The sequence below is a fragment of the Neomonachus schauinslandi genome, chromosome 5 (assembly GCF_002201575.2).
Source record: "Neomonachus schauinslandi chromosome 5, ASM220157v2, whole genome shotgun sequence".
Lineage (NCBI taxonomy): Eukaryota > Metazoa > Chordata > Mammalia > Carnivora > Phocidae > Neomonachus > Neomonachus schauinslandi.
In genome coordinates this window covers 4757086-4768503 of record NC_058407.1, presented here as the reverse complement: position 1 = coordinate 4768503, position 11418 = coordinate 4757086, and the positions used below count along the sequence as shown (strand labels likewise).

Genomic DNA, 11418 nt, shown 5'->3' with positions numbered 1-11418 from the left:
ATGAAGATATGTGCAGACCCTTGTCTCTGGCTTGTGTTCTGGATGCTCCCCACCCAGTCCGCATATGTAATACTAAGGGCAATCAATATACAAGGACACCGATGGCTCATGGGGGGTCGTGGCCTCGCTCCCGCTGTACAAGGGAAGAGTCCGGGCGCTTCCAGGTGCGTGTGCGTGTGTGTGCACAGGGGGCCTGAAGTGCTCATGGGTGCAAGCTAGGTCTCTGCGGGGACAGAAGCAGGAGCCATGGGTGGGACTGCCAGCACCCGCGGGTCACCTTTGAGGCAGATGAGAATGAGAACATCACCATGGTGAAGGGCATCCGGTTTTTGGAAAATGTGATTGATTGTATGAGGGACAGCTCCCCATCCGGTTCGAAGTCTCAGCAGTATTCTGGTGCTTCTGGTGCCTCAGTTTCTGACAAAGAAGTGAAAAGAAGAGTAGCTGAAGGGCTGCCATTGGAGCAAGTCAGGAAAGATCCTGAAATTCAGAAACGACTGAAGGCAAGGCAAAGAGCTGGACCGAGGGAGCGCTGTGCCAATGAGCAGTTAACCAGAACTATTCCTCGACAGAGAGGGGATCAAGGGAAGAGGCATGAGCCAAGGCAAAGCACCCGCTAAGCAGCTGGAAGAGAAAGCTGGAGCGATAAAGAAGCAGGATGCATTCTACAGAGAGCAGCTCGGAATTCCACAAAGTCACTACTGAACAATATCGGAAAGCTGCTGGGGAAGCGGAAGCAAGGTTGAACCGGTGTGAGTTTCATCCTGTCTGGGCTGATCTGCAGGCCCAGGTTCTCCAGTGTTACTGCCAGAACACCCAGCAGACAGACGCTCAGCGGCTCCGCATTGGCCAACCAGTATGTGCGCTGTGTCCATCAGGCCACACGGAGCATGCCTGAGAAGGGAGCGTCAAGTCAGCTTCTAGAACAAGCAAAACCCCTCAATGGTAATTCTGGAGGCAGAACATTTTTTTTCCCTTTAAAGAGAAGACGATTAGAGAGAGGCACCAGAGAGCAGATCCAGCAGGGGTGTATCTCAGTTTGATGAGCTGCAGTTTGAAAAGCTGAGGCCTGGATCAGGTATCAGTCAGCAAGGACACACTGCCGTGTTAGTCAGCACTGTTTGTGATGATGGAAAGGGAGAAGTAGCCCTCTCTACCTTTTTAAGGTTGGGGGTGAACCCTCACTCCAGCAAAGCTGGGGTCGGGATGGGGGCTAAGGTAATTGGCGGGGTTGGTGGGGGGACACCAAACCTTGATCTCAGCCCAGCGGTGCTGGATGGAGTTGTCTAGGCTGTGGTGTGTTGGTTTTCTCTCTCTCTTTTCTCCTTGACTATCTAAGGAGCTACTTCATTTTAACTGATGCTGATCATGCAAGCAAGGAGACAAAAAGGAGAGAAAGTGTACATCTTTTACTATAGCAGTGTTTATGATTACAAGTCGAATAAGGTGTTTTTTATCAACATGAAGGCAGTCTTGGCTTGTACAACCTCTTCTCTACCATGAATACTGACATCTTTGCTTCACTCACTATCAAGAGTTTCCAACAGGGATAAGAAAAGAGAGACAGCCTTATGTGTTTTCTACTTCCAAGTATCAGGAGGCCCCGAACACTGGCCAGGATGCTAGAGCACAACAGAATAAACGCTACTGAATACCTCCTGCTTCCCTAATGGGATGGACTTCTCTCCACTGAAGAACCACATCCTTTCACACCACCACATTGCTTAGCATATGGGAAGTGCCTAAAAGCAGTTGCTGAGCTGGATCAGATATTTTAAAATTTGCCTGTGTGTTGTCATGATGTAGATAGAGTTTTATTGTTCAAATGATTTGGCATTTGGTGACTCCAAATACAAAGGATTTGGCTAAGAACAAGGCCCTGGTGCCACATGGGCCTGGATTCGAGCTCAGATCCTCTACTAACTAACTGGCTGTGGCACAGCATAGTCTCTATGATAAAGTTTACAACTGGATTTTTCTGCTGAGAGAAAATAAAGGTCCATCTAGAATTCCCTTTCCAGCTAAATGTCAATATAACGATGAAGAGAAGACGGTTTTATGTTCTTTTTTTTCTTAAGAGACTAAAAAAATACCGCTATAAAGATTTTCACTGAAAGAAATACTACAGGATTTATTTCAGAAAGAAAACATTTGGAAGGGAGAAATGTAAGAAAAACTGTTGGGCAAAGTAATTGGTAACTATGTGGCAAATCTAAATCAGCACTATTTAAAAACAATAGCACATAGGGGTGCCTGGGTGGCTTGGTTGCTTGGGCATCAGACTCTTGATTTCGGCTCAGGTCATGGTCTCGGGGTCATGAGGTTGAGCCCCATGTCAGGCTCTGTGCTGAGCGTGGAGCCTGCTTAAGACTCTCTCCTTCTCCTTCTGCCCCTCGCCCTGCTTGTGCTCACGCTCTCTCTCTAAAAACAAAACAAAACAAGAGCACTAGGAAGTGATTTAAAGACTACAAAAATGAGATGGAAGTAAAATAAAGGACAACAATGGAATAAAGATAGGAGGGGTGTTTGGATTAAAGCATTTTAAGGTTTTGGTATTATTCAAGACTAAAGAACAGATAGTAGTTAATTTCAGATAAGTCAAAATGAACGTTAAGTATGGAAAGAGAACAAAACCGCACACCTTTAATGTGCGGTGGGAAGTGGAGGAAGGGATGAAAACTCAATCAATCCAACCAAAGATAAGAAGAGTTTTTTGGGTGCCTGGGTGGCTCAGTCAGTTAAGCATCTGCTTTCAGCTCAGGTCATGATCCCGGGCTCCTGGGATCGAGTCCCATATTGGGTTCTCTGCTTGGCAGGGAGTCCGCTTCTCCCTCTTGCCTCTGCACCTCCCCACCGATTGTGTTGTCTCTTGCTCTCTCAAATAAATAAAGTCTTTTTTTAAAAAAGGAGATTTTTAAAATCAAATAAATAAAAAACATAAAAACCAGAAAGTACAAAAGTAGGTGGCAGAAATGAACACATATCTACAGTCACTATAACTGCACACGGAGTAAAGTTACCACTGGAAGACAAGATTACAGACGAGGCAGAAATAAGAAAAATGCATCTGGGGGCACCTGGGTGGCTCAGTCTGTTAAGCGTCTGCTTTCAGCTCAGGTCATGATCCCAGGGTCCTGGGATCGGGCCCTACATCGGGCTCCTTGCTCAATGGGGAGCCCGCTTCTCCCTCTCCTCCCTGCTTGTAATCTCTCACTGTCTCTCCTTCTCTCTCTCTCTCAAATAAATAAAATCTTAAAAAAGAAAAAGAAAAATGCACCTATATGATATTTATAAGAAACATATCAAAGCTGAAGCATCTTTCAGATTGAGACTAGAGGGAAGGGAAAATGGTTTACTAGGCAAATATTATCCAAAAGAAAGCTGGTGCAGTTATTTTAATATCAGAAAAAACTAAAAGAAAGTATCATTAGAGGTAAGAGGCAATGATAAAAGGAACATTTTCTCACAAAGGTACAAAATTTCTGAACCTGTTTTGAACCTAACAACATAATCTCAAAACATATAAACCCCCAACTGACAGAATTATAAGGAGATTGACAAATCCACAAAGTGGGAGAATACACCATCTTTCCAAGGACATCTTGAACATTTATGAAGACTGATCATATACTAAGCTATAATGGAAGACTCAACAAATACAAAAGAATCAATATAATAAAGACAAATTCCTGAACTCATTACCATAAAAATAGAAATCAGTAACAAAAACTAAGCAAAAAAATGTCTATACAGTTACAATTTTTGAAAATTAATTTCAAAATAATTCATGAGTCAAAGAAGAACTCAGAAACTGTAACTTAGGACTGAGTAATAATATTTTTACACTTCCCCTCCACTGTTCTACTCCACCCCATCTTGACCATTGCTGTTAAAGACAAAACACTAACATTCACTCACACACACACACACACACAGACACACACACAGAATGCTGGAAATGAAGAAACAAAACAGTCATTATCTGCAGAGGCTCCCAAATTGAAAATCAAAGAGGATCAAGCACAAGCCATTGCTAGAAGAGAGTTCAATAAGATTGCAGGATATAAGATTATTATCCAAAAGTTAATTGTCTATATGCCCACAACAAATAGCTGGAAACTAATTTCTAAAGAGGTACCATTTTATAATAGTTACAAAGTATTTAAGGTATCTAGGAGCAAATCAAACAAGAAATGTGTAAAATCATAAAACTTTTTGAGCAACAAATGGATGAGGAAACCTGATATTTTAGAGATGGGACTTCTCCTCAAACTAATATTAAATGTTAATATTAAATGCAATCTCACACAAAAATCTCAATAGGGCTTTTTGAAGAACTTGTAAACTGATTCCAAAATGTATGTGTAAGTGCAAAGGGCAAAGTATAACCAAGAATGCTTTGAATAATGCAGGGAGACTTACTTTGCTAGTTATCAAGACTTACTATGGAGTCGTTATAACTAAGTTACTGGTATGAGATAACATTGTGAATCAGAATAGAGAGAGCTGAAACAGACTCGTGCGTATATGAAACACAATACATAGCAAGCTGGTATTACAAAAAGAAAAAGATTTAATAAATGAGGCTTGAGATAGTTGGTTCCTGCAGCAGCTTGCACACAGCTGGTGAGAGCTAGGGAAGGCAAAAAGGACCCTATTTTCCAAATCCAAATACTGGTGATCAGAGCTCTGGTCACTGACTGCTGCTTCTTTTTTTTATTCTTATGTTAATCCCCATACATTACATCATTAGTTTTAGATGTAGTGTTCCATGATTCATTGTTTGTGCATAACACCCAGTGCTCCATGCAGAACGTGCCCTCCTCAATACCCACCACCAGGCTAACCCATCCTCCCACCCCCCTCCCCTCTAGAGCCCTCAGTTTGTTTTTCAGAGTCCATCGTCTCTCATGGTTCGTCTACCCCTCCGATTTCCCCCGCTTCATTCTTCCCCTCCCACTACCTTCTTCTTCTTCTTCTTTTTTTTCTTAACATATATTGCATTATTTGTTTCAGAGGTACAGATCTGAGATTCAACAGTCTTGCACAATTCACAGCGCTTGACTGCTGCTTCTGATCAGAGGTGCAGACAGAAGTGAGCAACCACTGCTGTTGCCCCTCCCTCCATTGTTGCAAGCCCCTCCCCCTCAGGCTGAAGTGACTTCTGGGGATCTAAAGGGCCAATGCCCCTTTCTCCTCCCCCACCTTTATTGTATTCTTTTCTCCCCTATTGGGAGGCAGACATTAAAGACCAGGACATTCAAAAACACTTGCATATAAGGGAAAAACTAGCAAGTGATCCATGCATGCCCAGCGAAAGGCTTGGAAAAGACCCAAGAAGACCTTAAGTTTACACCTCAGGTTGATCTTCAGCACTGAGACAACCTACAATTAAAAAAATAATGATAACAAAAAACACCACAAACGCTGGGAAAGAGGGAAAATTTGATTTCCAGCATTACCACATTATTAGATTCAAATGTCCAGTTTTCAAAAACACAAAAACCACAAGGCATGCAAAGAAGCAAGAAAGTATGGCCCATTCAAAGGGAAAAAACAAAACAGAAACTATCCCTGAAAAAGACCAGACAGTAGATCTACTAGACAAAGACTTTAAAACAACAGTCTTTAAGCTGTTCAAAGAACTGAAGGAAGATGTAAAGAAAGTCAAGAAAATGATGTAGGAACAAAATGGAAATATGAATAAAGGAACAGTAACCCTAAAAAGAAACAAAAAAGAAATTCTGGAACTGAAAAGTATGATAACTGAAGTGGAAAATTCATGGGGCACCTGGCTGCCTCAGTCAGTGGAGCATTCAACTGTTGATCTTGGAGTTGTGAGCTTCAGCCCCATGTTTGGTGTAGAGATCACTTAAAAATAAAATCTTAAAAAAAAATCTATGAAATGGAAAATTCACTACAAAGATTCAAAGAGATTTGAGCAAGCAGAAGAAAGCATCCCTGAACTTGAAGCTAGGACAGAGGAAATGATCAAATCTCAGGAATAGAAAGAAAAAGAGATTGAAAAAAAAATGAGCAGAGCCTAACAGACCTGTAGGACACCATCAAGGTCCCCAACATACATATTGTGGGAGTCCCACAATAGGAGAAAGGGACAGAGAGAATATTTAAGAAATAATGGCTGAAAACTTCCTAAACCTGATGAAAGACATGAATATAAACATTCAAGAAGCTCAATGAAGTCCAAGTAAGATGAATTCAAAGACACCCATACCAACACAATATAATTAAACTTGTGAAAGACAAAGAGCAAATCTTAAAAGTAATAAGAGAGAAGCAAATAATTATATACACGGGATCCTCGATAAGATTATCAGCAGATTTCTTATCAGAAATTTTGGAGGCCATAAGACAGGGGGCCAATATATTCAAAATGCTAAATGAAAATAAAAATAACCCTGTCAACCAAGAATCCTATATCCTTCAAAAGTGAGAAAGTAAGACATTCCCAGATAAATAAAATTTGATGGAGTTCATTACCACTAGACCTGCCCTGCAAGAAATGCTCAAGAGAGTCCTGAGAGGTGAAGTAAAAGGACACCAGACAGTAACTCAAAGCTGTACGGAGAAATAAGTATCTCAATAAATGTAAATAATGGGCTATTGTTTAAAAGCTAGTACTGTAGCAATGGTTTATAAATGCATTTTTTTGTTTTCTCCATGATTTAAGAGACATACATTAAAAGAATTATCAGTCTAAAAGCTAATTATTATTGGGGGCGCCTGGGTGGCTCAGTCGTTAAGTGTCTACCTTCGGCTCAGGTCATAATCCCAGGGTCCTGGGATCGAGGCCCACATTGGGATCCCTGCTCCGCGGGAAAGCCTGCTTCTCCCTCTCCCACTCCCCCTGTGTTCCCTCTCTCGCTGTGTCTCTCTGTCAAATAAATAAATAAAATCTTTAAAATAAATAAATAAATAAAAGCTAAAGATTATTGTAACTTTGGTTTATAACTCCAAATTTTTTTCTACATAATTTAAGAGATTAATGCATTTACAAGAATTATTATGTTTGGGCATACAATGCATAAAGATATAATTTGAGGGACATCAACAACCAAAAGGGGTGAGGACAGAGCTGTAAAGAAGGAGAGCTTTTGGGGCCCTGGGTGGTGCAGTCGGTTACGCAGCTGCTTTCGGCTCAGGTCATGATCCCAGGGTCCTGGGATCAAGCCCCGCATCAGGCTCCCTGCTCAGCGGGGAGTCTGCTTCTCCCTCTCCCTCTGCTGCTCCCCCGCTTCTGCTCTCTCACTCGCACTCTTTCTTTCAAATAAATAAATAAATAATCTTAAAAAAAAAAAAGCAGAGCTTTTGTATGTTATTGAAGTTAAGCTGGTATAAATTCAAATTAGAGTGTTATAACTTTAGGATGTGAAATGTAATCTCCATAGTAACCACACAAAAAAAAAAATAGCCCTAGAATATACACAAAAGGAAATGAGAAAGGAATTTAAACATTTCACTACAAGAAAATCAACTAAACACAAAAGAAAGTAGTAATGGAAATGAGGGATAAAAAAGCTATAAGATGTACAGAAAAGAAATAGTAAAATGACCAAAGTTCTTATCAGTAATCAACTGTAAATTAAATAAATAAATATCAGAAGACTGAGTTTGGCACAATGAATAAAAATGCATGCTCCAAGTATATGCTGTCTATGAGACACACTTTAGATCCAAACACACAAATAAACTGAAAATGAGAGGGTGGGAAAAGATATTCCATGCAAATAGTAACCGGAAGAAAGCAAGGATAGCTCTGCTAATATCAGAGAGAATAGACTTTAAATCAAAAAAGCATACAAAAAACAAAGAAGGACATTATATATTAATAAAAGGTTTAAAACAAGATAGAACAATTATAAACATTTATATACCTAAACATTTGTCCATTTCATGTAGGTTATATAATTTCTTAGCATATACTTATTCATAATATTCCTTAGAGTCCTTTTTATTGCTTTAAGTCCATTGTGATGTTTCCTCTTTCATTTCTGATTTAACAGTTTGAGTGTTCTCTCTTTTCTTCTTGGTCAGTGTAGCTGAAATTTTGTTAATTTTATCTTTTCAAAAAATCAATTTTGGGGGACGCCTGGGTGGCTCAGTCGGTTAAGCATCCGCCTTTGGCTCAGGTCATGATCCCGGGATCCTGGGATCGAGTCCCACATTGGGCTTCCTGCTCAGCGGGGATTCTGCTTCTCCCTCTCCTCTGCTGTTCCCCCTGCTTGTGTTCAGGCTCTCTCTCTGTCTGTCTCTGACAAATAAATAAAACCTTTTAAAAAAAATCCATTTTTGGTTTTCTTGACTTTATTATATTTCTTTTCTCTATTTCATTTATTCCCACTTTTTTTTATTTCTTAGAGTAGAAGTTTTGTTCATTGATTTGAGATCTTCTTTCTAATATAAACTTTGTTCTATTCATGGCATTTGCTGCTTTTCTTAAGTTCTGGTATATTGGTTTCATTTTCTTTCATCTCTATGTATTTCCTAGTTTCTCTGGTGACTTTCTTTGACTATTCATTATTTATGAGTATGCTGTTTAAATTCCATATTTTTAAATTCCCCATAATTTCCTTCCTTTATTGATCTTTCATCTCATTCCATTGTGGTTTGAGAACATTCTTTGTATGATTTCAATTGTTTTAACTTTAGGAGGCTTTATGATCTAACATATGGTCTATCTTGCACAATGTGCCATGCACTATGAGAAGAATGTGTATTCTGTTGTTGTTGGGTGAAGTGGTCTAAAGATGCCAGCTAAGCTGGCTTAGAGTGTTGTTTAAGTCATCTGTTCCCTTGGGGATCTTCTGCCAAGGTGTTCTGTTCATTATTGACAGTGGGATACTGAAGTCTGTAACTATTATTGTCGAATTGTCTATTTCTCTCTTCAATTCTGTCACTTTTTGTTTCATGTACTTTGGTCTGTTTTTTTTATGGAAGGTTAGTTGATTTTTGGAGGTTCTTAATCCACCATTCCAAAAGTGCTTCTACCTTTGATATCTTATTTGATGTTTGTTTTTTTTTTTTATTACTCTCCATCAGCACACACCACCCACAGAGGAAAGGCCATGAGGACTCAGTGAGAAGGCAGCCGTCTACTGGCCAGGAACGGACCCTGCTAGAGCTTGATTTGGGACTTTCCACCTCTAAAACAGTGAGAAAATAAATGTCTGTTGTTTAAGCTACCCCACCCATTTTGTTATGGCAGACTCCTATACCATGTTTGTCTCTAGAGAGAGGCAGATGAATCAGAGCCCTAGGCTTCAGGAGCACATCATCTAGTAAGAAGGGGCATCTCATGAGAATACAACGTGATCAGTGCTTCTAACTCAGCCTGGGAGTTCTGAAAGGCTCCACAAAGCACACATCTGAGCAAGGTTTTCAAAGAGGTCTAATCAGGAGAAGAAACGGCAATCCAGGAAGAACCTCCAGCAAGGACTGAGATTTTAAAAGGCAGATGTAGCTGTTGAACAGAGAGGCCAGAGGGTGCAGAAGGCATGGCAGGGAGCATTGGGAGAGGAGACTGAACAGATGCACTGGGGACAAGATGTGAAGGTCCCTGAGTGCCAAGACCAAAGAACCTACCTTTCAATATAAGAAGGTATCAATCAACATATTCATTTACTAGGACTGTTAGAATAAAATACTACAGACTGGGTATCTTAACAGAAATTTATTTTCTCACTCTAGAGGCGAGAAATTTGAAATCAAGGTGTCAGCAAGGTTGGTTTCCTCTGAGGCCTCTCTCTGTAGCTTGCAGATGGCTGCCTTCTCCCTGTGTCCTCACGTGGTCATCCCTCTGTATATGCATCTGTGACCAAATCTCTTCTTGTAAAGATGGTGTTCATATTGGATTAGGGCCCACCCTCATGACCTCATTTTAATTTAATTACCTCTTTAAAGATGCTATGTCCAAATGTGGCCGCATTTTGAATTATGGGGGTTACTATTTCAATACATGAATGGTCGGGGGAGGGGGGGACACATCAGTCCAGAACAAACAAGTAGCACAGGAAGAACACAAGTGAGTTTAGGACATCGCCTGCTAGAGGACCGATTCCTTTTATGCCATTTGTTCACTTTCCCCCAAGTGGACTCCCAGGTTTTGAAAGATTTCATTTGCCAACCTATGCTTACTAACTTATAAATTCTTCATTTATAAAAATCAAAGACAGTGAGTCCGTCAGATCTGAGCAGCAGGCCACATTGAGAACTACCATACTGAGTTAATAACATCTCAACCAAGAGGGAAATTCGACATTTACGTTAACCTATGAAGACTTGTTGTGGGGTGTGCATGTGTGGCTAGAGACAGACTTTCTGGAGTGTAAGGAGTGCTGAAGTGTGTGCTTCTGCACACACAGATGCCCTGAGTATGTCTCCGTCATAGCACTTAGTATAGAGTATTGCAATTCTGTGGTTATGTGACTGCATCCCCCTCTAGATTCTGAATCCCTGCCAACAGGGACCCTGTCTCACTCATTTTGCAACCTCAGCAATGCCCCTGATTGTCTTAAATGGATTAAACCCATTACCACATCTTTAAGACCTCTGGAGAGCACAAGACCACAAGTTGGAAACCACTGGTCTAGGATCTTAAATGTACATGGAACACTCTACATTCATATGTTCTTACCTCCCCACCCCCCATACACACTCTCACTTTAAATTCCAACACACCACAGATAAAGATGCCATGGAGTATGGTGTTGATAGTGCTGTGGGATTCTGAGCAGGGGCGGACCAAAAGCTGGGGCACTCGAGGGGCAGGAGGCTGAGTGGCTCAATTGGTTGGGCATATGACCCTTGATTTCCGCTCAGGTCATGATCTCGGGGTTGTGGAATCAATCCCCAAGCCCTGCATTGGGCTCTGTGCTCAGTGGGGAGTCCCCTTGAGATTCTCTCTCTCCCTCTAATCTCTACCTCCTCCCCCCCCCCAGGCTCTTTCTCTCTCTCTCAAAAAAAAAAAAAAATCTTTAAAAAAAAAAAAAAAAAAACTGGGACACTCAGGAAAGGCAGGAGAAGGTGAGATGGTGAGATGGGCTTTGACAGATAAAGCAGAATTTGGAGTAAGAAAATAAGTGAGGGACACAGTCAGGTGAGGAAATAAGAGAAAATTCAGGGATGGAAAGATGTATGGTTTTCAGCAGGTAAAAAAATTTTTTATAAGTCTATCCTTATTTGTAAAAAATAATAGGCTAATTTGTTTTTTTTTTAAGATTTTATTTATTTATTTGAGAGAGAGAGAGAGAGAGAGAAACAGCATGAGAGGGAATAGGGTCAGAGGGAGAAGCAGGCTCCCCCTGAGCCAGGAGCCTGATGCGGGACTCCATCCCAGGACTCCGGGATCATGACCTGAGCCAAAGGCAGTCGCTTAACCAACTGAGCCACCCAGGCACC

General features: G+C 40.9%; 1 pseudogene; it reads left to right on the top strand.

Moving 5' to 3' along the window:
* The first annotated feature begins 246 nt into the window (after positions 1-246).
* Positions 247-10750, top strand: LOC110578240 (annotated as a pseudogene).
* Positions 10751-11418: the final 668 nt, after the last annotated feature.